This window comes from Dipodomys merriami, unplaced genomic scaffold, assembly GCF_024711535.1.
Source record: "Dipodomys merriami isolate MVZ:Mamm:240054 unplaced genomic scaffold, mDipMer1.0.p SCAF_204, whole genome shotgun sequence".
NCBI classification, from domain to species: Eukaryota; Metazoa; Chordata; class Mammalia; order Rodentia; family Heteromyidae; genus Dipodomys; species Dipodomys merriami.
Genome location: NW_027203427.1, coordinates 69,994 through 83,494, shown reverse-complemented (window position 1 = coordinate 83,494; position 13,501 = coordinate 69,994). Strand labels below are relative to the sequence as shown.

Below are 13,501 nucleotides of genomic sequence, written 5' to 3'. Positions count from 1 at the left end.
AGATTCTTTGGTGTTGTCTGTTTTTCTAACACTGACCACGTTATATCATATTGGGCAAAATAATGTCATTTTGTCAGTGGGATTTATGGCCTATTTTCAATTATAAAACTTAAGTGTGCCTTAAAACTTTGTGCACAAGTGTGTATGTATGGTTAAACATGTTCAAAATAATCTGATATTTTAATATTAGACAGTTACTCTCCTCTATCAAATTAAAGTGCTTCTGTTTCATGTTGTAATGTTTTTTGTGTTGATATTGCCTGGAATTGTTTCCTTATGAGCTATTATCTATACTGTTGTGAGTAGTGGCCATATAAAAAATGTGAATCTTGTGTCAGATGAATTAAAAGAATAAATTGTAATTACCAAGTGTGGGGCTCATTAAAAGGCCCTGCTCACAGCCAGTTGTGATTCAAAAAAATACAGAGAGAAAAGAGAAAGAAAAAAGGGGCAGTGTTAGACTCAAACTACAAAGAAGATCATCATTATATCTGGGTGTCAACAAATGTGTCTGCTATTATATTAAGAAAAACTATGATTTTTGAGTTTAAAACTTTTCTAGTAACGAACTATAGAAATGATCCCTGAAAGTATAGTCTTTTGAGTTTAAAACTTTTCTAAGTGTTAATTCAAAATACAAAGTATGGAAAAAATTAAGGAGACAAGGGAATGTGAAGAAAGAAAGATAGTAAATGAAAGGCTTTGGAAATAAAATTGAGGAAACAGAAAAATGATTTCCCTTAGATAAGAAAGGATTTAGAAAGTAAGAATTGTCTTAAATGTTTCTTTCAAAGTGGATAAAGGAAGAAGACTAATGACTGAAGGTTTAAATAACTAGCGGATGGTCAGAATATGTCTTGAATTTATAAGTGAGAATTTGTTGTTATAGTTTAGTAGTGAATTCAGTATGTAAATAAATGTGATTTAAATAAGTTTAGGATTAATACACTAAAACCAGCATCTCATTCTTTATGTCTACTCATGAAAGTAATAGTACATGTACTATTAAATTTGTCAAGTTTTTAATGACATTAAACTAGTAACTAAACCAAGTTGACTTAAATGTTTATGTCAAAAATCCTCCAAATGAATACCTCTTAACTAAAATGCTAATTTTTCCTCTAAACTCAGGAACGAGACAAAGATGTCCACTCTCTCCACTTCTCTTCAATTTAGTATTAGAATGCCTAGCTAGAGCAATAAGGCAACATACAAACATAAAGGGGATCAAAATAGGGAAAGATGAAGTAAAACTCTCCCTCTTTGCAGATGACATGATCTTGCATTTAAAGAATCTCATGGACTACACTCCCAAATTACTCAAGCTGATTCAAAACTTTGGCAAAGTAGCAGGTTACAAAATTAACCCTCAATAATTAATGGCTTTTTTGTATGCCAACAATGAGGAAAGCATTTCTGAAATCAAGAAAGCAACTCCAATCATAATAGACCCCCCCAAAAAAAACCCTAGGAATTAACCAAAGAAGCAAAGGACCTCTATGATGAAAAATTAAAAAACATGAAAAAGGTAATCAAAACAGAACTTAGAAAGTGGAAAAACCTCCCATGCTCCTAGATTACAAGGATCAACATCGTGAAAATGTCAATACTTCCCAAGGCTATCTACAAATTCAATGCGATACCTATAAATATTCCAACCTCATTCTTCAAGGAAATAGAGGAGACAATCCAAAATTCATATGGAACAATAAAAGACCCCAAATAGCAAAAATGATCTTTAACAGAAAGAACAGTGCTGGAGGAATATCAATACCAAATTTCAAACTCTACTACAAAGCCATAGTAATCATAACAGCTTGGTACTAGCACAAGAACAGACCTCAGGACCAATGGAATAGAATTGAAAACCGGGAAATGAATCCACAGACCTGTAGTCATCTAATCTTCTATAAGGGAGCTAAAAAAATAGAATGGAAGAAAGACAACCTCTTCAGTAAATGGTGCTGGCAAAATTGGTTAATCACTTGTAGAAAACTAAAGCTAGATCCTTATATATGATCCTGTACCAGAATCAATTCCAAATGGATCAAAGACCTCGGAGTCAAAACAGACGCCCTGAAAACATTAAAGGATGGAATAGGAGAAACCCTAGGTCTCCTTGGCACAGGCCGAAATTTTCTTAATAGAGACCCAGAAATACAACAAATCAAAGAAAGGTTGGACAAATTGGATTGGGTGTAATTGCAGAGCTTCTGCCTGGCAAAGGATGTAGCTAGCAAGATCAGTTTTTGCTGTTTAACATGTCTGTTCCCTAATTATGTAAGTTGCTTTGGAGTCAGAGCTTCTGTAGCAATTATAGTCAGGCTCACAAAGGGGCAGATGACACTCACAAATTTTCCTGATTTAACTTTGATCCTTAATAAGTTCCAGGTAAGCCATGCTTAAAATCTATTTTTACGGGTCTCCATGTTTACTCTCACCTGACTTGTCAGTCATCTACCTACTCTTATCTGGGAAGCAAATATTGGTTAAATCCTTCCCTAGGAATTCTGATTTATAAATTTCAGGAAGATAGTGATCTAAGTAACCCTGGTGTATTAACTTCCACAGGCTCAAGAGGAGCTGCAACTACTACAGAAACATATTCAAAATATAGAGTTAGAAAGAGTGAATCCTGAATCCCTAGCATATAAGGAGATAAATAGTTCTTTCCAGTTAGCTGAAACATCTAGGATATCATAATCAAAATGGTAAGGTCTATTCATCTCTAAAATATATACAATTAATTTTGCCAAAGATTGTTATCCTAAATGAAGACTACCTCTTTATTTTACTGACAGAAGTAAAAAGAGAAAGGTATATTGCTCTTGTAACAACTCCCTTAACAGTCTACACAGCAGAAAGAACTGTTCATCCACCTGTTCATCAACTGTTCAAGGTTTAACCCACTTCTTTTAATCTCATTAGAGCTCATTCCCAATTGCTCGGTCCTTTGTCCCAGGGCAATGAGTTCTTTGATCATAGGTGATTCCTCTACAATGTTCTGCTTATACTAGTACTAAATTGCAAACTTCCCTACATAATGGCACATTAAACATATTACAGGAATCCCATATAATCCTCAAGGACAAGCCATTGTGGAATACAGTAACCATACACTCAAGTCTCAACTAAGTAAACAGGAAGGGGGAATAGGCATAGGTCATTGGACCAGCCAAAGAACAGATAGCAATCATTATGTACCCTAAATTATGAAAATTTAATTTTGCATCCAATACTTCACCAGAAGATAAACATTGGAAAGTTCTGAAAAAATTGCCATCTCATGTCAGCCTGTATGGTAGAAGGATGATAGTGATAATAACTGGAAATTTGAAACTGTCAAAGTATGGCACCATGGTCATGCTTATGTCTCCACAGGTTTTGCAGACATCTGGTTACCAGCCCAGAAACTAATACCCAGGAATGAAGTAAAGATCATCTAATACCAAGGAACCTCTGGATGAATCCTTCAAGAGGATGAAGATGACTGCAGGCACTGGATAAACAGTGCAAAGCAGAACAGCAACTATTCCCATCTAGGAACAAATGAAGAAGCTTTCTCAAGAAGCTGAGAGATGCTTACAGGACAATGGACAGGAAATTAATGCCATGTCTTTGTAATGGAAACAGCACTTATTCATACTGTGAGTGCCTCTTGCATAGTGCAAGCCTCTGCCAGGAGGGTTCCAGTGCTGGGTCAATATTATACTTAACTTGTACTGTGATATCTAACAAGTCAGAAGTGGGACCTGTCCATTGATATAAAGGTAGAGTAGAACTATTTAGTCAGAAAAAACTGATTGGTTTCAGTTCCAAAATACAGAGAGTCTACCCCCAAGACAGTGCTCTTACAGAAAAAAAAAATGTTACTGTATATTTAGCTCTTGAGACAGAATTTACAGTTCTTCAAACATAAGGCTTCAATTGGACATTAATACAATGATTAAAACTTCATTTTTATTGAGGAAAGCCCTCTGTACAAAATATCCTATTGCAAAATTTAGTCGGAACTGCTGTCACCTTAGAAGGGGACAAATTTATAACCTAGGATAAAATTAGTCAGCAAAAAGATGAAATCAAAATAAAAAAGATGAAATCATAGAGAATGAGTTAAGTATGGACCTTGAATTTATAGTTCATCAAAAATGTTTATGTTTCAGTTTTGTGAACCATCTTAGTAACTGTTCTGTAGCAATACTTGCTTTGTCTAAAGGAAAATTACTTGGAATTGGTTGGTCTTTTTCTTTTGTGGAAGAAAAACATCTCGTGTTCTGAAGAGAAATTATTCAGGACTCTGTTACATTGGGAGGATGTACCTCTATTACTTAATAATTAAACTAACCAGAATAAGGGATGAATGAAACATGATCTCCAGAAAATTTTGAAGATAACCTTATACTATTAAGTACTGATGATAGAGTTGTAGCTACAGCATTTATTCTACCTGACCCTAAACTTGTGGAGTAGGTGTCCAGAGAGAATCTAGTCAGCTAGCTTGTCTTTTCAACAAGACAACAAATGTTAGGGCCATAATTCTGGAAGAAATAAATCAGGAAATAATGGAGTTAAGATCAAGTATTTGACAAAAATGAGCTTCCATAGATTATTTGCTGATGAAAAACAAGAATTTGAAGGGTTGTTTTAATATAACTAACAATTCTCAAAAAAATTCAGAACAAGTTAGAACAGATCAAAATTGAATTAAACAAGTTAAAAATTATTAATTACCTGGGGCTGACTTGGCTATGTCTCTTCTTGGGTCCAAGAGCTTCCATCTTAGGGGCTGTCCTGTTGGTTCCTTGTCTATTCCAATGTTTATCATAAGCATGTTTCCACTCAAGCAGAAAGGACAATCATATTGTCTTACATAATAATACAAGGGGGAAATGTAGCAAACTCTGGAGTTGAGCTGTGAGACCTAGAAAGGATAAAGAGATTGGAAAGCCATCTCTGACTGTATTCAGAAGGCTGAGAGTTGTGCCCAGGAAAGGTCAAACTGTCAAGGCAAAACAGAGGTTCAATTTTCTCCCTTAAGTGTCAGCTGCTTGGGTTGTTTAAGACTTTAGAGATGAGAAAGAAGTCTATGTTAAAGTTGGATTTTTTGTCACTTTGCATGTTCCTCCCCAACGCTATAACCCCTGTTTTGATTGTATTTAATGTCGGCATAATTTGGAGAGGGGAAGGGAAAAAAACAAAATGTTTAAATAGGAATACATGTTGACCCATTGTAACAATGAGATATATAAGGCACTATGTTGAAAAACAAACTTTACAATTTAGCAGGGGGGGGGGAGTTAGAGGGAGGAATGTATTTGAGGAGGAGGGAGGGAAGGGATGGTAGGGGAAAAACAAAGGAGTAGGCAACAATGCTTGATAAGAAATGTATTCATTACCTTGCTCATGTAACTGTAACCCCTCTGTACAGTACATTCACAATAAAAAACTTATTTAAAAAGTTAGAGAATTTATTGCTTCCCTCTGCTTCCTAAGGCAAGCATTTATCACTTGTATGCAAACTATGCTTCATGTTAATGCTGTTAATTTCAAAGATATGGATACCCTAGTATCTGCACATACTTGTAGTCACTTTGCCTGTACTTTTTTTTCTTTTTTGTACATTTTTTATTGTAAACATACTGTACAGAGGGGTTACAGTTACATGAGCAATGTAATGAGTACCTTTCCTATCGAGCATTTTTGCCTCCTCCTTTGTTTTGCCCCGTACCATCCCTTCCTTTTCCACCTCAATGACATTTCCTGGAAAAACTCCATTTTTCCCTCCCTTTCAAAGATGTAACACCCATGCCCTTTTCTTTTGAATCATTTGATGATTTACATAGTATCCTTGGGTCCAAGCCAGGCTGGTCACATTCCTGTTTACAATTAGCTTGTAAGGCTGACATTTTATTGGCCCTTCCTTTAATGATGATAACTGTTACTGTTGTGCTAATTTCACATCATGAATCATTTAAACATGGAAACAAATTGATTGTGCTCCATTTCTCACTAAAGCATTTGAGACCAGAATAATCCGCTTCTGGGAAAAAATACTGCCTACCTCAGTTTACTTTAGAATAATGCTCATACAGCTGAAAACAAATGCTCGAGGAGTCGGAATCATAGATTGATGCTGGGAGGCAGAGATCAGGTTAGTAGTCCTCGCTACTTAGGAGGCTGAGATCCTAAAGATCCTGGTTGCAGGACAGTCAAATAAAAATATGGTCACAAAGCCTATCTCAAAAATGACCACTAAAAGTATTGTTGAGTGTATGGCTGACGTAATCAAGGACCATTTAAGCAAATGTAAGATCCTATGCTCAACCCCAGCACGTATAAATAAACAAATAGCAAGACAATATATCCTTCTCTATCATTCTTAATTTAAAAGAAATACCAAAAACAAATCTAATTCTAGGTAAGGTTCTGCAAAATCTAACCTTGAAATCTTTTCTAGGAAATTTTGCAAAATAAGATATTTTAACAAACTAACAAGAGTTATTTGCATAAAATTATTTGGGCCATATATGGCAAAATTCTGGGCAATAATCTCTGTAAAAGCCAACAAATCATGATGAGCAGATAAAATTAGAGTAAATGTTTCATACCTCCACAAAGTTTTTACTGTTTCCTTTAGTATAATTTTTATGATTTGTGCATTTTAACTTTTTGTCACTTAGCATAACAAAGTAGAAACTGGTTATCATTTTATAAATGATTCAATCTAAGTCTCATTCCAATAAAAGCAGTTAAGGACATAAGGACTTAGAAAAGAAAAGTACACAGATATACACAAAAATAAAATAAATTCATGAATCCATTTTAAATTCAACAATGCTTAGAAAATAATTGTGAAGAAATGTTAAATTAAAAATAACACTAAGACCTATTACTCAATACCAAATTTGAATTCGGGGAAAATGAGTAACAATATGAAATATGTCATGACCTCACTTACTGCTGGAAAAATATAATGGGTACAAAGCATACTTTAAAGATGTTTGCATTTGAGAATGTATTTCTATATTTTGTAGAAATAAATCCTTAACACTATAAGATACTCTCATTGTTATTGTTTTTGTTTTTGTTATTGTTTTCTGTCATAATATATGACCCTTAAAGGTTCAGAAAATATAAATACTCACCAAAATTCTTCTTTAGCAAAAACAAGCCATTTCAGCCAGGTGCCAGTGGCTCACTCTGTAATCCAAGCTACTTCCTCAGGAGGTCCAGATCTGAGGATCACAGTTCAAAGCCAACTCCAGTTAACTATTAAAAATTCCAGAAGTAGAACTGTGGCTCAAGTGGTAGAGCTTTGAGCCAAAAATTCTCAGGAATTGCTCCCAGGCTCTGAATACAAGTACCGGTACCAGCACACAGAAAAAGAAAAGAGCCATTTCAGTTTTCACATACTATCTATAGAACTAAAGCAGACTATGCCAACATGACTTAAACTGTCACTCTCCTATGCTAATACATAATACTGTGGCTGTAACAACATCACGAAATTTGGTGACCACATGCTGAAAAGGCAAAGAGTAAGGATCTAAGAGGAGTGTCCATTGTGCCCAAGTGGGATTCAGGCTCCTAAATATCTTTAATAAAGACCTGAGGCAATCAAAGGAGGAAGGACTTATAAAAGGGCACTTTGTATTCTGCCATTCAGGCTCCTTTGCCTGATGCTCTTAGTCTGGATTCATACGTTAGAACCAGGTGTATTATCTGGATGTCAGGCCAGAAGATCTTCAAAGTGAATTGTTTGTGTCCAACAAGCAGGAGTGCATAATTTGGGCCTAGGAATTGTGAATCTATAAGAGTATTGTGACACTGTCATATGATTACATAAAATTGATCTGATCTCAAGGACAAGGGGCAAGTGGCAGTTTTATTTTGGGGATGATGGACATTTGCAGGATGAAGCCCCTCACAACAGGAGACTGTCTAGAAGCTGAGATGACAGGGAACAAAGAAGGGCTAGTCTGTCTAGAAGACTTCACCCTGAGACACATAGGGAGTCTCCAGGTCAGAGATACACAAGGCCAGTGTGGTTAGGAATTTCCATGACCTGGGTTTATCTTTCTTGATTGCTTGATGTTGTGGATGGAGTTTCCTGCAGCCCCCACTCCATCTACTTCTTCAGTGGTCAAAAGCAGTGCCACTTTGTAGAAATTTGAAATAACTGGATATGTAAAATTGAACTTGGCAATACAAATCTGCTGCCTTTAAAGAAAGCGATAAAGAAATGTGTGGTTTCTAAAGCTACCAGCACAACTATGTTTATTGCAGCATTATTTACCATAGCTAAGATATGGAACCAACCCAGATGCCCCTCAGTAGATGAATGGATCAAGAAAATGTGGTATATATACACAATGGAATTCTATGCCTCCATCAGAAAGAATGACATTGCCCCATTTGTTAGGAAATGGAAAAACTTGGAAAAAATTATATTAAGTGAAGTAAGCCAGGCCCAAAGAAACATAGGTCCCATGGTTTCCCTTATTTGTAATATCTAGTATAGGTTTGAGTCAAACGGAAAAGGTCAGATAATGTGATGTCAGGAAAATGAACCCTTAGATGTGTATTTTAATGTTTTTTTTCTTTCATGCATGTGTTTCTAACACATTTATAAGATTATCTCTTTGTTGCTTTGTATGTCCCTCCCCCACAGTATAACCCCTGCTTTCACTATATTTGATGTCATTATAACTTGTGGAGGAGATGGGGAAAAACCAGTAGTTTAAGGATACAGGTGGACCTGTTGCAACAATGAGAAGTACAAGTTGTCATGTCCAAAATGAGCTTTACAACGTCAGTGCGGGGGGGGGGGGGGTTGAGGGGGGGAAGGAGAAGGATTGGGATGGGGGGGAGGGGGGAGACTGGTAAGGGATGTGAAGGGTAAACAAAGGTGGAGGCTGCAATGCTTGGTAAGAAATGTACACATTATCCTGCCCATGTAATTGTAACTCCTCTGTACAGTATGTTCACAAATAAAATTAAATTAAAAAAAAGAAATGTGTGGTTTGAATAAATGACATGAAGCATTAATAGACATCTTTATCTCATTTATATCATACAGTTGTATATGCTCTACTTTGTCTAGACTATAATCTTGCAAAGTCTCCAGATCTGTATTACGTTAATAGGGTTCTAAACACACAGAGACCTGTCTCCATCTGGTGCCTATACTGGAGAATCCAACTTACTAGAGATGAGAGTTCTATCCATGGATGAGAATGGAAACCCAGACACTTGTCAAGGCCACTTCTATATAGATCCAATATAAGGAGTGGAATGCCAGCCATGAAGAACTTACACATGAATACTGTGTGCTTTTTCCAGTTACTTTAAGACTGTCAACACTGGGAAATAATAGATTGATAAATATTATTGGTAACTAGATGCACATAGCACGATCTGTGAATGTGTATACCAAAATGGGAATCTCTAAAATACTAAGAAAATCCTCCTTGTTTACACTCAAGAATTTTTTGTTTGATTTTTTTAAAAATATGTTTTTTATTGAAAAATACTGTACAGAGGAGTTACAGTTACATGAGTAAGGTAATAAGTACATTTCCTATTAAGCATTGTTATCTCCTCTTTTGTTTAAGGCCTACCATCCTTTCCCTTCCCATCTCCCCACTCCTCCCCACCTCCCTACTCTGACAGCTAAAAAATGGTGCTTATGCATAGTCACAAAGCTGGACAGCTGGTGCTCCTGCTAAGAATTTTAATTTTACTTCTTATATTTGCATTTTCATAATAGTTTGTGTTAATTTTCTTAAATGCTGTGTAGCATGGATCCAATTCTAGGCTTTTGCCTATAGAAATAATTTGTTTTACCACTAATTGTTTAATAGATACTGTGTTCTCCATTGTACTGTTTTTCCACCCTTTCCAGAAAGCAAAGAACTGTAAGTGGAAGAGATTGGTAAGAATATCAGGTATCCTCTACATCCACATGCCTATTTCTGGACCAGAAGAAGATGAGTTATAAAATCTACAGCTTTTCTTTTGAAAATCTATTTTGTATAATTTTATCTTCTTGTTTACTTTGTGAATCCAATTGAATATCACAGCTCAGATCCTTGTAAGTATAGATGTGTCTCTTTAATAAGATAGCAGGTGCATTGTCAGATCTGTGCTGGTTGGGCAGAAGAAGATGAGTAAGCTGGAAAGGATGGTCCCTGATTTTTTTCAACCAAAAGTTTCAAATGACCTGCAGAGTTCCATTCTTTTGAGTACCACTGTCATCAGATGTAGGCACAAATATGAGCAGTTGGGCAGCCAGCCTTACACTTGTGTTTCCCTGGGAGGTTTATGTTATGACTTGTATCACTGTGGGAGAGTCACTGCATATTGCATACAGAAATAAGTTGTAACATCTTTAGGCTGAAGGCAGTTTATGGTAAAAGTAAACTCTTTCCCAGATCAACTGCCACTCAACTTTGATGGGACCCCGGATTGCAAAATGAATGCTCTATATAAAAGGAGCTTGGAGATTGTTCCTGCTTCCTGTTGATACCAGCATAAGTAACTGCTAATACTGTGACTAGCCCTACAGGTGATGGTGACTCTGTCTCCTAGAGACACAGACAGTGACAGAGACTGCATCAGTTGGGTGTCACATCTGTCACCTAACATGGAAAACACAAAACTTGTTGACACTGTACTTGATTTTAGTACCCTGCATCTTGATTACACATTTGTCTAATCTGGGGAGGGAAAGGGGAATAACAAAATGCTGAAGCATTGCAACATTGCAACAATGATACCCACAGGATGGTATATTGGAAATGAACTTTACAACTTCTGGCAAAGGGTGCAGGCGTGGGGAGGAGGGGGAGGAGTGTGGAAAGTGAGTGAGGGAAGGGATAGTGGGACAACAACAAGGGAAGGGGTAACAATGCTCAAAAAGTAATGTACTCATTGCCTTGCTCACGTAACTGTAACCCCTCTGTATAGCATCTTTATGATAAAATAAAATTAAAAATAGTACATTAACTTATTAAAAGACTTCCTTGAAGAAATATTGATAAAATTTTGTTATATTCTTAAGTAAATCTAGGGATTGTTTTTCCTTACCTGGAAGCCAGAGCAGCAGAAATCCCTGGAGCTGAGCAGGGGCCCTCATGTCCATACGGTGTGCTGACTGGGACTGAGTCCTGACCAGTATGTGAAGAGACTATTATGGTATCCTAAAAGCAGTGGGCTGGGCCCTGGTCACGTGTAAATTGCAGGGACTAGAAGTGTGGTGCACAGCTATAAGACTGCAGATTTTAGTATCTTAGTTCAGACAGGTTGTCCTTAATGTGCCCAGGATACATTAAGGTCAACCCAGCCAGAATAATACAAATGTGCTAGCATGGGATGGTATTCTCTTGGGTCCAGAGAAGTAAATGAATTTATGTCCTGTGATATGAGTGAATTGTGATTTCCATGTTGGTCATGAAATACTTTTTGGCTAGCTTTTTAACTAAGCCAATCTTCCAGGAAAAGATAGTTCCAGAGATATACAAATAATTATTTTTTTTTTACCAGATTCCCTGACTCATTAGCTTGTTTCTTTTTTTTAACAAACTTTATTGTTTAGTGATCATGAAGAGAATTACCCAATTACCCAGAGATAGAATGAGACTTAAGACTGAAGATAGATGGAGAGATAGATAGATGAATAGAGAGAAACCTAAAATATTTCAATGAATGATGAAGACATATGTGGAAATATTCTTTGTGAAATATATTGTTATGTTCTGCAAAGTACAGTCTACCTACTGGGTATCTGCTATCACCTCCACATAAGCCATTTGTTGCTCTCCACTCCTGAATGCACTTTTTCATAACCAGGATTTAGGACAGTTAACATCAGACTTTGGCTCTCTGTCTTCTGAAAGGACACAGATTCATGAACAGCTTTGTGATCATTCCACGTGTCTGAGCTAGAAGTCTCCTACACCTTTGGATGACATTCATGTTTCTGTCCTTTCAAATTGTTCCCATTCCGAAACTGAGATATTCTTTATCCTACAAACTGAAGTCTACTCAGATTACTCTGCTCTATAAATATGTGCATTACTACGTTACCCATCTCTTTTAGTGTCAAACTGAAGAAATCGTTAGTAACTGAACTGCTGTCTGGGCTTGTAACCCAGACAAGCAGAACCCCAAAACCCTACTTTCAATAAATATCCTTAAGCAAAAAGATACGGATATATTACAGCAATAGAAGAGTATTTATGAAATCTTGAGTTCAATCCTCAGTAGCACAGAAAAAAACACAAAAAGAAAGACCAGCATCTTAAACTAATGCCATACATTTTCATGTGCAGAATTCCCTGGTGCTGACAGGGCTTCTGTGTGGCTGCCCTGCAGAACACTAAGATGATCCCCATATTATCACTGAGCTAACGCTGAAGAACCATGAGCATTCAGATCCTAACGTTATGATGACATTTATAAATGTAAAAATTTCCCAATCCAGTAACTACTAAAGCTGTAGAAGTGAATGCATCATTATGGTACTGGCAAGTATTAAGTGCATTATTCTTTCTTTGAGGACACTAACTTCACACATTTCCAATCTAATTGTCTGTTAATACAAGTGTATTAGCATATGGACAGGCACTACTAACATTTCGATGTGCCTTTTCTACAAAGTCTGTGTAATAAGGATTTTTCTCAGTGGACCTTGTGTGTTTATGCTAAGAGGTAGAAGACCTCAAATGTCAGTGAGTTGTGGGAAGTACTTAGATCACTGGAGGTGCTGCCTTTGGGAAGGTTAAAGGAGTAAGTCAGATCTCTTAAGAGTCAATTGCTATGATGTGAAGACAACCAAATAATCAGCCTCTTCAACATGTGGCTTTCTAATAACACATCATATCCTGATACAGACATGACATCCCTTACCTGAGAACAGACAAATAAGGACACTGCACCTAGGACTTTCTAACTCTAAAAGCATATATTAAACAAAACTTTTCTTTGTACAGTGCATAGGTACTTTGTTATAAAAACTGGGAATGAGCTAATGAAGGCATGTGTATGTGTGTGTACACAAGCATGTATATACAGATACACATCTGTGTGTGTTTAACATGTGGGTTAAATAGACATATTCTTATATGTGGCTAATAGAGTAGTAAGGAGAATCTTTTACCCTTGATACTTATCATAAACACAGCTGATTTTTTTTCTGCCAGTCCGCATGCTGGAATGCAGGGCCTAGGCACTTTTCTTGCACTATGTATACTCAAGACTAGTGCTCTACCACTTGAGTCAGAGCTCCACTTCCAGGTCTTTTTGGACAATTAGAAATAAGAGTCTTCCTTTCCTGTCTGGGTTGGCTTTGAACCACAATCTTCAAATCTCAGTCTCCTGAGTAGCTGTAGTTACAGTTGTGAGCCACCAGCCCCTGGCTTGCACAAGGCTTCTTAGACCTAATAAGGAACACTTGTTATCTTGCTGAACTGAATATTCACATTCAGTAGATCTGAGATGG

The 13,501-nt window shown here is 36.6% G+C and overlaps 1 pseudogene; it reads right to left on the bottom strand.

Annotated features, from left to right (window-relative positions):
- Positions 1-531: 531 nt before the first annotated feature.
- On the bottom strand, positions 532-600 carry LOC138833387 (small nucleolar RNA U3; annotated as a pseudogene).
- Between the last annotated feature and the right edge of the window lie 12,901 nt (positions 601-13,501).